We start from the raw sequence: 13549 nt of genomic DNA, 5'->3' as shown, positions 1-13549 counted from the left end.
CTTTCCCATCAAAGCTGTTTGTCTTGTGTATTACTTTACCTTCTTTTGGAAAGATGTGTCATTTACAACTGCAAAATATGGTATTAAAGACACGTTTACACATCGTTTAATCACATGGAATGCAAAACATATTGGTTAAAACATTTTTTTTAAATCAATGGCTGGCACCATCATTCGGTGATCAGGAGACCTCACTGGGCTGCATTATTATCACATGATGAGCTAAATAGTGATAACATAATGGGTGAAAGAGGGCGTGAAATCAGAGGAGACTTGTATGCTTTTATAAAAGCATGAAATGCCGTGAAGCTGCATTGCAATTTGCAGCTTCACGGCATTGAACACTAGATTGAACAAGAAGTGAGCACTCTTAAGTTCTTCTTCCTCGTGGTTTCTTTTTCTGTTCTCTAAGATATTTAAAGTATTGTGCAAAAGAGAAATCTAAAAAAGAAGAAGCATATGCACACTAACTGATTTAAAACCAAGGGCGAAATAAAATGTTTTAGATCTCAGAATCTGTGCTATTAAACACTAGCTGCTAATACAGTATTTTAGACTTAAGTTAGACTTCAGGTTTTCAATGAATCTGGGATTATTGGTTTGACAGGCGAACTGGTAATTGAAGGACTGAAAATAATCCTTATACATCACAGTTAACACAGCCATTAGACAGGGGTTAAAGGTCCAATGCTCTCTGCAGGCAGATCAGTGGGACACTGGATCAGACTGCCGTGATGACAGATGTTTTCTGCACGGATCATACATGTACTGACAGCATGCCATTTCATTTCTGGGGATCTTCTCTGCTCTGACAATGGTCCAGTATGTGTTTACTGCAGAAACCATCAGTTAATGTAATTGCAGAGGATATTTATTTGGCTATGGCAAAATCCATTCAGTCTTTAATACACTCAGTGACTGGTCTGAGGCCAGCTGAGAGGCACATTTAGCCTTATATTAACAATCTGTCACTGTCAGTGGAAGGCGTGATTGATGGATGCTGTATTTGATTATATCACAGGAAACTGATGTTAACCATTAGACAAAACATGGCGCACTGGTGATACCAAACAGTTTCAGCTGCATTGTTAAAGACTGTCAGAATGAATCCCTGTGAAGAGGTACTGTTGGACACTTCCCCGGAATATCTTTACACTTTTAGACCGGAGGCACAGTTCCTGCTCTCGGCACTGGCACTTAGCCAGGAGAGAACTTTACTTAACTTGAGTGCCTTTATACAAGATTTCCTTTAGTGCAGCCTGATGTACCCCACACGGAAAATTATACTGTGTTTGTCATTATTAGAATAAATCAGAATACCAACCTAATTGGAAACCTTTATTTTATCCCTCTGTGGTGCCATTGTCTTTACAACAGTAACATTTTACTACAGTCTTGTGTGTTTCTGGCCAGTTTCACATACAAGCATATTCTGTTCATGAAAGATTCAAACGCTATAAAGTACTAAGTGCAGAGGCACTTTGTGGTTCACTTCCAGCCTTTTTTTAGGTTGCAGTCAGTGCTTGCACAGTGAGATTCATGAAGTTTCTTGAATTCTTCAGACTTCATCAGCATCAGCAGCTGGAGGAAGCACAGCCATGTACAGTACATGGATTTTAAGTTCATTTACAGGGCGAAACCTTTGAGGGTTACTGAGCCAAATTTAAAAGTGGTGAAAATGGGATAGTAGCTAAGTTTATGCTCTGCTAGTTAGCTGATGCTGCATGAACAAAGCGCCAGTGATCTTCCCTAAACAAATCTTTTAATTTAAGTGTTGAACTGCTTTTTCAGATTTAGAGTGCTTAACATCTGGTTGAGTATGTCTTCTTGCTGTATTTTTGTAAGAAAAAAGCAAACATGGCTCATTACTTTCTAAGTTCTTGCTGAATTGAGGCACGGTCCGTTTTTTTACTCTGTGAATATAGAGAACTACCTTGATTGAGAGCAGCTCATTAGGTAAGAGTTGATTTTGGCTCTATGATAACAGTAGTTTGGCCTTTCAGCTTTATTCAATTGAGTTGATTTAAGAGATGGACAATGGAAGTATGAAGATAAGTATGTTGATTTTGTCATCAGGAATGGTTTCTATTAGCTTCAGACTCAGTTTGCCTCTGCCAGCTATACCTCTTTGCTTGAACTTAAACAGCTCTGGGCCAATTGGCAGTTTTGTGTTCAATCTCTGAGATCCAACCACAGTAGGGTTTATCCTCAGGCCCTGTTCTGTCTGCTCATCGGGTATCACAGTAGTTTTGATCTGTAATCCCACAATGTTTCTTTTGATAGTGCAATCTATTTCCAGCATGCAATGTGCTTTCCTGACTCTTCTGCACGCATGACTAGTTCACACAGGCTCACAGGACCTATCGGCTATGAGTTTATAGAAAAAGAGAGCGAGAGAGAGAGAGAGAGAGAGAGAAAAGTAATGCCATAAAAGCTGGTTTAGCTGAAAGTGACCTAAACGATGGCACAGCACATTTCACTGATGTGTATTAGCGATTTCCACAAAACAGCAAGAGTAACGTGTCAAATAAAGTCCTACCTTAAACAATTCCAGGACATTTACAACCATGAACTTGTCATATAACAGATGCTCACATTGACCAACCGGATTTTGATGTACCGTATCAAAGGATAAATGGCAAACTTTTCTACAATAAGCATCTGCTCACATACAAAATTGCAGTTCAATGTGCAGAGGTAGCTCCCCCGTGCTCTCTTCCCTCTTAATGAAACATAAATGTTGCCTTATTTTTATTTAAAATGTTATTGTTAATTTCTTAATGATGAATATTATGATATCTTAACATTCATCAAATAATCAGTGTTGTCATTTGACATTAAAACATGTATTATGTTGATCACGTCCAGACCCTGATGGGGAAGGATTCCCTTTAGAGCGGTCTTAACAAAGGGCTTCAAATCCCTAGAAGGCCTCATCACAGTGCCCAGCCTGAAAAAAACATCCTCAGAATGGGCAACAAATGTTAGTTGTTCAGAAGATTTCCCTGTGTAGCTCTGCCAGAGGATCGGAGGACAAGCAAAACCAGCAGGCCTCTTTTGTCAGAAGAAAAGCCCATCTGAATGGAACCTGGCAAAATACACACTCTGCAGCAGCTGACAGCTGTCGCTGCTTTTGTCAAAATAAAATAGGGACTGAATGGAAGTGTTTTTGTTGAACAAAGTTGGGTTTAAAAGACCAGCCCTACACTATGAGGACTGGTGCTAAATTACATTGAGGACGACCTGTAAATAGTTATGAGAAGTAGTATATTTGGTTTAAGTTTAAGGGTTGATAACACCAATCAGTTCAAACTGTTCTGTTTACTATAGATGTTCAACCTTTTCAACTTTTTAAATAAAAAAACTTATTAAACAAGTTTCTGCGTTTGAGAACAGCCGGGACATTTCTGTTTGGAGTAGCATGTTACCTTTTCCTTACATCAGGCTCTCTCTGAACATAAATCAGATGAAATAGAAACTCAAAATTGCACATTAGTTTGTTATTATAATTGATTTTTAATTGCTCAATATGATCAATATACACGTCACAAATCAGTAAAGTCAACCACAACGACCTACACAATATAAATAATGAGACAACACAGGAAAAACAAGACAAACAAACTACAAGAAAACTGTAAAATTGCCCATTAGTTGTGTATCAACTGTTTATGTCCTGTTTGTTTCAGCACTGGTGATCTGTCTAGCTAAATGTCATTAATTATTATTATTAGTGGTAGCTTAGTTATTTTGACATTTAGGTCTGCCACATTTTTGGAGTTACAGTACGATAAAAATACTTTTCCTGATTTAAATAGCAACAGCCTAACACTATTGTATATCACGCTATGTGCATTACAGTTCATATCTTAATCTATATATTCATATTTGGTTGTGTTGATTGGTGATCTATCCATTACCACCATCATCTTACTTACCATTACCATGTAGTGCACCAAAGGGTAGGCCTACTTATGGCCTTGATTCATGTTATGTCAGTATAGATTAAGTCAAAGTACTGGGCCATTACAGAGGTATTGCTGGCTTATTGCACCGATCGTGCTAAGGGGGGTCGTACAGTATTGTACACAGCACTCAGAAGCTTAACATGCCATTAACATGCTTGTCGCTTATAGTTTGGGATTCGATACATTCTTGTCCAGCGTGTTTCACATGCAATTGTCTGTCCCTCTTCTTTGCAAAACAGGACAGTACATGGACAGCTGTGATTGTACCAGCACATATTCAGCCACTCCACATCACATCACTGCTGAGTGGTATCAGAGCTGCATATGTTGTTCACACAGGGAATACCGAGCTATGTATAATGTAAACTCTTGTGTTTAACAGGGCATAATCACTGACCTATATTTGTGAATTTCATATTAGAATTGTCCAGGGTAAGTGGACTAAAAGTTGAAGAGCTATGTACCAAGCAGCTCATTGTTCTTTGTATATTCCTCTATCCAGTTAATTTTCTTTCCAAACAGCCTTCTGCCCTCATGTAGCTTTGCTTTCAAGTAGAAATTATTCAGGAGAGCATCTGGAAGGGCTTTGCCCAGCGACACTAAGACAAGAGCGTCACAAACACAGAAACACATTTATTATTATTATTCAGGACTTAACATTTGAAAACAAAAATGAGGAGGGTCTGTTTTTTTCTTCAAGTAAAAATATTTTTCTTTTGAAGCACTCCTTCATCGCTCTTGCTTGAGCTATTGTATAACAATGCTAAGTAGGTCTTTGAAACTAATGAGCACTCACTGAATTTAAATCACTCTGCGCTGTTGAAAGCCTCCTTTGCTTTGTGGCAGACACACAAGAGACAGAAAAGATAGAGGAAGTTTTCAACTCTATCAGAGCAAGAACTGAGCCCAGCACAATGCTCTGCTTCCTAATCGTGTGTTTCTGATGTTAAAGAATAATTTATTAAGTGACACATAACAGTACACTGTTGTGGTCAGTGAATTTGTATTCTCAAAATGTATTTCTAAAATAAAGTTAGACTTGTAATTTCCCAGAGACAAGATGAGATTGGGTAATGTTAGTTCTAATCAAAGTGGGATTTAAAGGTCTTTGCACATGATCATTATTTACTTAAGATCAGACAAGTATGTGGAAGTATGTCCAACAGTTGTAATTTCTCCATAATTTTCACAGTAAGTGTCCAAAAAGGGTAAATTGGTAAAATTGTTAAGCAGAAAAAAATGCTGAATGAAACTGCTGGTTAAAAGTTGGTTCATTTACAAGAAAAAAATAGAAGAATCCCCCCCCCCCCCCCCCCATCTCTCTCTCTCTCTCTCTCTCTCTCTCTCTCTCTCTCTCTCTCTCTCTCTCTCTCTCTTTTCTTCTATAAACTCGTAGCCGATAGGTCTCAGTTCAATTCAAATGGCTTTATTGGCATGACGTTCTCTCTCTCTTTGAGGATTATATCAGCACCATGGTCTTGGAGGTCTATGAGCCATATTACATCGACCTTGATCACGTTTCATTACAAGGGTTGGATCCATGCTCTTTGCTGGGCTATTTTTACTGCATGTGCAAGATGGGGCCATTTCAGCAGTGTTTTCACTCAGTCATGCAGAGCACCCTTGTTATAAGAGGAAGATTAGAGGTCTTCCCTTTCAAAGAAAGGCACCATCAAACTAATGCAGTTGTTTTCTTTTGTTATTCCTTAATGCATAAGGTTGTACATTTTGCACGATTGAATGCAGTGTTTTGGTACATTGCAGATACCTGATGTAATTTAGATCATTCTTTTTATTCCATTTATAGAACTGTTCATCTCCCTTATTTTCATGACATTTCAAATTTGAAACCTTTTCCTTGGTATGTATTTATGTTAAGAGCACTACAACATAAACAGCAAACATTTTGTAGTTTGTACAGTACTGAGACCAACCTAAACCTAACTAAACTGTCTAGACGCCATTTCTCACTACGATAATCCAACATGACTCACATTTTTGCGTAACAATAAAATGGACTTAGCTTTTTTTTTGTTTATCAATAAAGACATTGCAAGCTTTTAATTCCTCTTATTTCTTTTGAAATATAGGTCATGTATGGATAGCAACTTATAATGTGTTGACATGCTCTGACTCTCTTGGTACATTAGTGTTAATTCCATGTGGCCAGTCTTAATAATGTGATTCACTGTGATTCAATGCGTTAAGCAAAGGAATTGTGAAAAGGATATGGTATTTATTCAGAACGATTCTTTTTGTATGAAGACGGAATAACTTTATCGGCAGGTTTGTGCAGTTAAAGTTCATTTTCATTTGAAAGTTGATACTTTTGTTTGAATGCTGTATTTTAGTTCATCTCAAGTGCAGTGCTGCCTTGTGTTCAGCTGTTGAGCTATTGAATTTTGAATTAACTCCACTAATTTACCCCAGATTATCCTCAAACAGAGCATCTATTTGGTGAATCATGATATTGATTTTTCCTTGTAATTAAATCCTGCACAGAGTCCCCAAGTCAAAATCTGATCAGAAGTAGTAAGTGGGTAAAGAATTACCGTACATAGAAGCAGCCATTTGGTCTCGGTTAAGTTAAGTCAGAGCTCAAAATAGAGACACACCACCATTTCATTTATGAATCACATCATTTATACATTTATTCGCATTTTCCCAGACTTTGAATTTGATGTATACATAAACATAATAAAGACCTGATCCATTGTTTAGTCTATTTCATTGAATTCATTTATATTTGCCTTTCCTTCCATCTTGTCCACACAGACAGAACATCCCTGCTGCTCATTCAATATGCAAAAAGATTAGAAGAAACAAGACAACTACAGAGTAGACATGACAAATCTCTGCAGATGTTTGCCAGTCAGGTTTAGAATGTATTTCAAGCTTTTCTTGAAGTCATCACTTCGCTTTCTTCTAGTAACACTACGATCTTCCCTGAATAATGCTCTCTGACAGTTCGGAGCTAACTGCCTCTCTCTACTATTCCCAGGTCAAAGCCTCAGTGGAGGTAGGTTAGTTTTGTTAGCTAACATCCTGTTGGATTGCCTGTGAGACATTGGATAATACATTTTTACTTGTTAAACAAACAACATTTAAGTATTTTTTCCAAAGTAAAATTTGAATAAATTGTGAATCTAGTTGTCTCTTTACTTCTGACATTGTTCTTGATTTAGCTGTATTACCATCTTCATGTTTCCACATTCATGTAGACTCTGAAGGATACAATATGTTAACATGTTTTCAGACACAACTTTCCCCTTTCCATTCCATTCATGTTTCAACTTCTGTGCAACATCTCTCTGAGAAACCTTCATATATCAGACATGATGGTTCTGCCTTCTAACATCAGTTAGACCGCATTCATTGTTATATTATGTTACAAAGGAGCAGGTAAAGGACCTTACTAATTGTTATATTATCTCCTAAATGAAACACATTCATTCACCATACGCACTAAGCAACATATAGCAAAGTTACAGCGGCAAGGAAAAACTTCATATTAAGAGGCAGAACCCTTGAGCAGAACCAGACTCATGTTGAACAGCCATATGCCGACACTGTGTTGGGCTTGGGAAGTGGGATAGAAGGAGAGGCATGACGAAGAAGGATAGAGACAAACAGAGCAACAACAACAACAACAATGAATACGATAGATTTATAGCTACAGTGTCAGTAATAATGGTCAAAGTATTTGTAGTATTAGCAGTAACAACTAAGTATCATAATAAACTGATCAATCAATTATTAACATTAACAAGTGTAATGATGAGGAAACAGGGCTCACTAATTATGTTAATGACAGGGGTTAAAGCTGAGCTGCTTATAGCAAATATTTAAGATTCACTTAAATATTTATATTAATGAAAATAGATGTAGGCTGATATTATTGTTCAGTGTTTCCCCTACTACCCCCCTACCACACACACACACACACACATACACACACATATATATATATATATATATATATATATATAATATTTTTATTTTTTGGGGGCTTTTTGTGCCTTTATTGTAGGGATAGGATAGTGGATAGAGTCGGAAATCAGGGAAAGAAGTCATTTAAGGATACCTTTCCGATAGAAAAGGAGAGCTGTCATTAAAAGTAACGCATGAACACCGCAGTTGGAGTCAGGAGGTGGGGTCCATAGCAGCAGGAACAACAATCCAGAGGAACCTATGAGACAAGGGGGCTCAGGAGCTCCCAGGAAGATATACTGTTAGTAACTTGCATGAAGATTTACAGACGGTGACATTCAGTAATAGGATGTGAATGCACAGAGAGAGGGGAAGAGACACAAGCTCAAGGTGCCAGTTCCCCCGACAGTTTAAGCCCATAGAAGCGCAATTACGAGCTGGTACATACCTGCTCCAGCCCACTCACTCCAGTTTCTTTGTGTTCATGTGTCATATATATTATGTAAACATTTCTAAAAAGGTCAATTGGAAAATGTTGTGACTTGACTTTAGTAGCTTTAAGCAAAGCTCAGGCCTCAAATCCATTTGTGTGACATGTTGGCCCATTATTGATATGGCCCTGAAGGGCCAAGGGGATTAGACTTACGCCCCTTTTACAGCTGGTGCAATGTGCCATGACATGACACTCATCCATCTTAGTCAGGAGCAGTCATGGTTGGTCTTTTTTTTCCGGTTTTAGTATGTATTACTCTCTGAATGTGAGATACCGTAGAATCCAGGGAATGTCATAAAATAAAAGTAAATATAAGGATGACTTGAGTTGAAGAAAAGAAACACAAGTCTAAATATGAATCTCTTTGTGTTTTTCTTTATAATATAGTTTGCATTATAAATATATTTCTATGTATGTGATATTTGTAGGTTACCCCACTGAGAACAGTCATAGATGCAATATTTCAGTAATATTCTCCAAATCGACAACTGCACTTTGCCCTTTCTAGAGAAAATCCCACTGTGAGGCGGAGGGTGGAATAACAGTCACACATCAGTTCTAGTTTGTCCAGTGACTGGCAGTCCCATGTAGCAGCTTCCCAGCAGAGTCAGATGCTGGTAGTCTGCAGTACAGGAGTTCACTGCTTTGACTCCATCCAGCTGTGTGCTATTGGTCAAACCAGTCCAAGGTCTGCCAATGCAGGTGAGCCTGCATGCTGTAAAGCCAGCATTGTACCTGACCTTTCATTGGGGCTGTGGGCCTTTTTTTTTTATAAAGAGGAAAAAGCCAAGGTCACGCTCCTGCAGTGCAGTGAATGCTGTATTTTTGTATGACCCACTTTCCTCTCCTCTCTTCCTCTCCACATCAGCTAAGACCCTCCTCCCTTATGAATTACATATTACAAGTCAACTGACACTATTGCATACACTTAACCACTACAAACTGTTAGCTGAGCTGATGGTGATCCATTTGCATGAGGTATGGCATTTCTTGTATTCCTCATCCATGTGAAATTAAGAGGATTTAATTCAGAACTGATTTGCTGTAATCATGCATTTGGTTTCCTGTGAATATTTAATGGGCTTCATATCCCCTTGTCAGCATACATTCTGTATTTGCTTCAAGAAAAAAATTATATATTCAAGATTCTATAGTTATACGGAGCAGCTGTAGCACAGTTGTGTGTTTGCCTCAGGTTCAGCCATTATCCCGTTTTTTTCAGGCTCAGTGGACTAATATGACCTGTATGTCATTTTGTTAGCCATGTGGAAGGCATACATGCAATGTTATATCTGCTGAATAAGTGTCTCAAGTTTTTAAAATTAGCATGAAATATCTTAGTAATAAGAATGTTGTGATCAAACTAAACGGACTAAAATTAAACTGATGCCTATGTATCTTATGTTAATGTGAGTAGAGCCATGATTACCGTCCTCTCGTCATCTTACATCAAAACTCTGTATAGGCTGGAGACCTGAGCTAACAATAGTTCACAACAACCCACTAAAAAGTAGCAAATGTAATTGATGTCCACTAGACTGGCTGTGTAAATGCTTATGTCATTATTTTTTCATTTCTTTTCAGAAAGCATAGAAAATCATGGCCTACCTTTTAGTGGAACATCTGATCCACTGCCTGCGAGCTTGCAAGATCACGCAACCACCATCTTAATCACTAAATCTGACCAATGCGTCAAATTTTGTCAGAAATTCAAACAAATGAAAACTAAAACATACAATATAAGCTCCCCCCTGTCTTTTTTTTCTCCAAAATGTAAATTCTGGTTGGTGTTTTTTGTTTTGGATTTTGAAAATTTCAAAAAATCTGAGAATCGAAAAAAAGACCAAGTACTTTGAGTTTTCTGTTGTATCTTTCATCACAAGAAGTACACTGATTTACACAATTATTTTCTTAAGTTACATTAGTTGGTAGCTCCTCCCTTTCTCAAAGAGGAAGCCATACATTGAATGTTATCTGGATACATTTAAAGGCTGTGTAATTTAAACTCTGGCAGCAGGGGTTTAGGAGCAGCTGTCAGGGTTAAATGAAGTTTATAAAGTTGTCATATTGAGCTGAATGCTTGAATGAGACTGTTTTATGCCTCACAGATTCACACACTGCTAGTGTGTTATGTTGCACTTCTGCTGCCCCTCATCAAATATACATTACATTTCTGTGTTGCAAATTTTTAAAAAGGATGAACAGTAGGATCCACTTAAGAGTGAATGACTGAAGTCACGGAATAAAGGAAAAAATGGCTTTTTCTCAACTTAATATCTTCACAGCAGCACTGTGCACCATGGTGTGAAGGGACAGTGATTGGCTGTTGACACAACCTAAAACAAATTTTAATAACCCATTTTTTTTAAGGCTGTAATGGAATCGTTATTCAGCATGAATACTATACATATCTGTAACTTGTCAATAAGGTAAGCCTACATTTGCTGGCTGTCTGTAAGAAATATTTAGTTGCCACTTCAGTGCTCCAAAGAGTTGGAGAAAAAGCTGAATAAAAACCTCACATTGTTTACAAAAAGGGACCTCCATTCAAGGTTTACAGTCAGCTGTTATCTGTGTTTTACTTCTCATCAGTCTCCTCAAGTGCTTCCAAGCTGCATATCTCTTTCATCTTATCTGAATACATATGGCAACTCTTTGAATTATATATATCACTGTGTTCCCTGCCTGAGCGACAGTGCAGGAGCATGTGCCCGTTAAAAAAGCTTCTGTGCCTCTTGGGAAAGTAAAGTGTAGGAGGATCGTGAGTGGATGTTTTTCTGTAATAGTTTTGTATGACTGTGTATCTCTGCGGTTAACACTGGCAAGCAGAGAGAAAATGATAGTTCTGTCACACTGAAGCAGGTAAGTGTTGTTTTGTAAGCTATAGGAATAAGGGCAACAACAACAAAAAAGTAGCAATCCGTCTAAAAACGGAGCATATCCGACCCGTATAAGAAGCAATGTTAGTTTTGAAATATTGATTTATGTCTGTGTGACCCTTCTGCAGTTTGGACCTGAAGGTTTTGTTCAGTTTCCTTCTGTCTTTTTCTCTGGAAATGTCTAAGTTGGTGCTAGTAACAACTCTTAAGCGTTGGCTGCCTGTTTGAATGTGTGTTCTTGGCAGGGCAGGAGGGGTTTCTCTTTTGCTTACTGTAGGTTCTGATGTCTAACTGTTTACTGTATAGGCTTTGTTGGGGAGAAGATTAGTGAAGGGGTCGTTGGTGTTGGTGTGCTTAGTCTTTAATCTAACATTGGGACACTGTAGTGTGTGCAATGCAATATAAAGATTAAAAGATTGACGGTTGAAAAGGTCAGCGAAACATTCAACATTAAAACCTGGTTCAGATGACTTTATTTGATGACATGTTAATTTGGATCAGATTAAATTCAAATCGCAATTAGCCGCTTTTTGTAGAGCAAACATAAAACATCTGCCTCTGACATGACATCAGAGTAAGCATATTTACTATCCCTATTATTCAATGATCATGAAGTAGTAAAGTCAAGTTTATTTATAGAGCACATTTCAGCAACAAGGCAATTCAAAATGCTTCACACAAGAGATCAAAAGAATTATGACATAGAGGGGAAAAAAAACATAAATAAAGACAATTTTAAAAGTCACTAAAACAACCATTAACAACCATGGAGAGGTTTAAAAAAAATCAAAATAGAAAGATCAAAAAAAGAAATATCACATTCAATGGAGTAAAAGACATTTCTGCTTATTTGCACTTCTGGTGAGATGCCAAACCTCATTTCGTTACTCTATACTTGTATATGTGTAATGACAATAAAGTTGAATCTCATCTCATCTCATCTCATCTCATTAAAATACAAAATTCACTGAAATGCCCACAAATGTGTAATTTAATTATGTTGTCTGCTTTCGATGTTATACTGCTCTGAAGTCCTGACTACAGAGATCTTCCTGACGCACACAGATTTAACCTGCTATGAAAATGGACAAAAGGGACAAAAACCTAAGAGTTAATGGGACAAATGTTAATCAGTCAGATAAAACCGTAATGTTCATGGTACTACTTTATTAAAAGCTGAACACACAAACATAGTCTTCATTAGTCTCTATGCTGGTCACCTTAATTCTTTCCCTTAGTGTGACACTGTGTTTATTTCCTTTTATCAGAGGTTGTTTGTTTGAGATGTTTTAATAAATGAAAGCAGTGAACAGCAGGCAGAGAGCTCAAACACCAGAATGTCTATAAATGTTCCAAACATCTTCTGGCCTGTGTCTCAAGTGGCTTACATGAGGTGAATTATGTATGAATGACCCATACTGCTTATGTTGAAGAGAGCAAACCCGTATTCCCCAGGTAACTCAGGTTTGTATACAGACAATGTCAACATAGCTTTTTTTTTTGGCTGCCAAATGTAACATCTTCAGTTGAAGAAGGTTGCTTTGTTTTTGAGGGAATAAGTATCTATTTACATTTAGAAGCAGTATAAACCTAAACCTCACACAGCAAGTTCTGATGACATTTTTTGTGGTAACCTCGTTTTTTCTTTTTGAAACTGCAGGGATGCCAGGCTAGGGTGGATTTAATTGGCTCGATTCAATCAATTACCACTTGATTAGGGAATTCCCTCTAGCACAGTGGTATTAATTCCACACAGTTTGTCTAATTGTAGCGCAGACTTCCTGTTATTTGCTGGAAGTCTTTTTTCCAACCTTTTTTAGCATATTTTGTGTAAAAGAAAAAAAAAAGCACCAGCGAAAAGGCAACTGTAGTTTTTTTTATATAATTACTTATACTTATTATAATTATTTATTGAAATACAATACCTTCAACAGGATGAACACTCACTTTGATTACTCATGCTGTAATGGCTTAACCACTAGGTAACCAGTGCCCCCTCACCCCATATTTTTATCAAACTGTTTTATTTCACACTTTATTACTATATCAAAACCAGGGATATCACATGCATTTAGACCTGTTTGTTCATCAATAGAAAACTTGAATCGACGAACAAATTATACCTCATAAAGCTACTCTTGAATAATTAACCCAAATGGTCTTTGAAAATCTGCACCCAAATAGGCTACGGATGCATGTCCTTGTTGACTGACAAATAAGCATCTGATTGCAATAATCATCTTCTAGGTTAACTTTACAATGAAAACATGAAGTGAAAG

At 37.4% G+C, this 13549-nt stretch overlaps 1 protein-coding gene across 1 annotated transcript in view; it reads left to right on the top strand.

The window, feature by feature from the left end:
* The window catches only part of sash1b (SAM and SH3 domain containing 1b), a 47089-nt gene that overhangs the window by 1911 nt on the left and 31629 nt on the right, over positions 1-13549 (top strand). The window lies entirely within an intron of this gene.

The sequence above is a fragment of the Labrus bergylta genome, chromosome 18 (assembly GCF_963930695.1).
Source record: "Labrus bergylta chromosome 18, fLabBer1.1, whole genome shotgun sequence".
NCBI classification, from domain to species: domain Eukaryota; kingdom Metazoa; phylum Chordata; class Actinopteri; order Labriformes; family Labridae; genus Labrus; species Labrus bergylta.
This window is presented reverse-complemented; position numbering and strand designations above follow the sequence as displayed.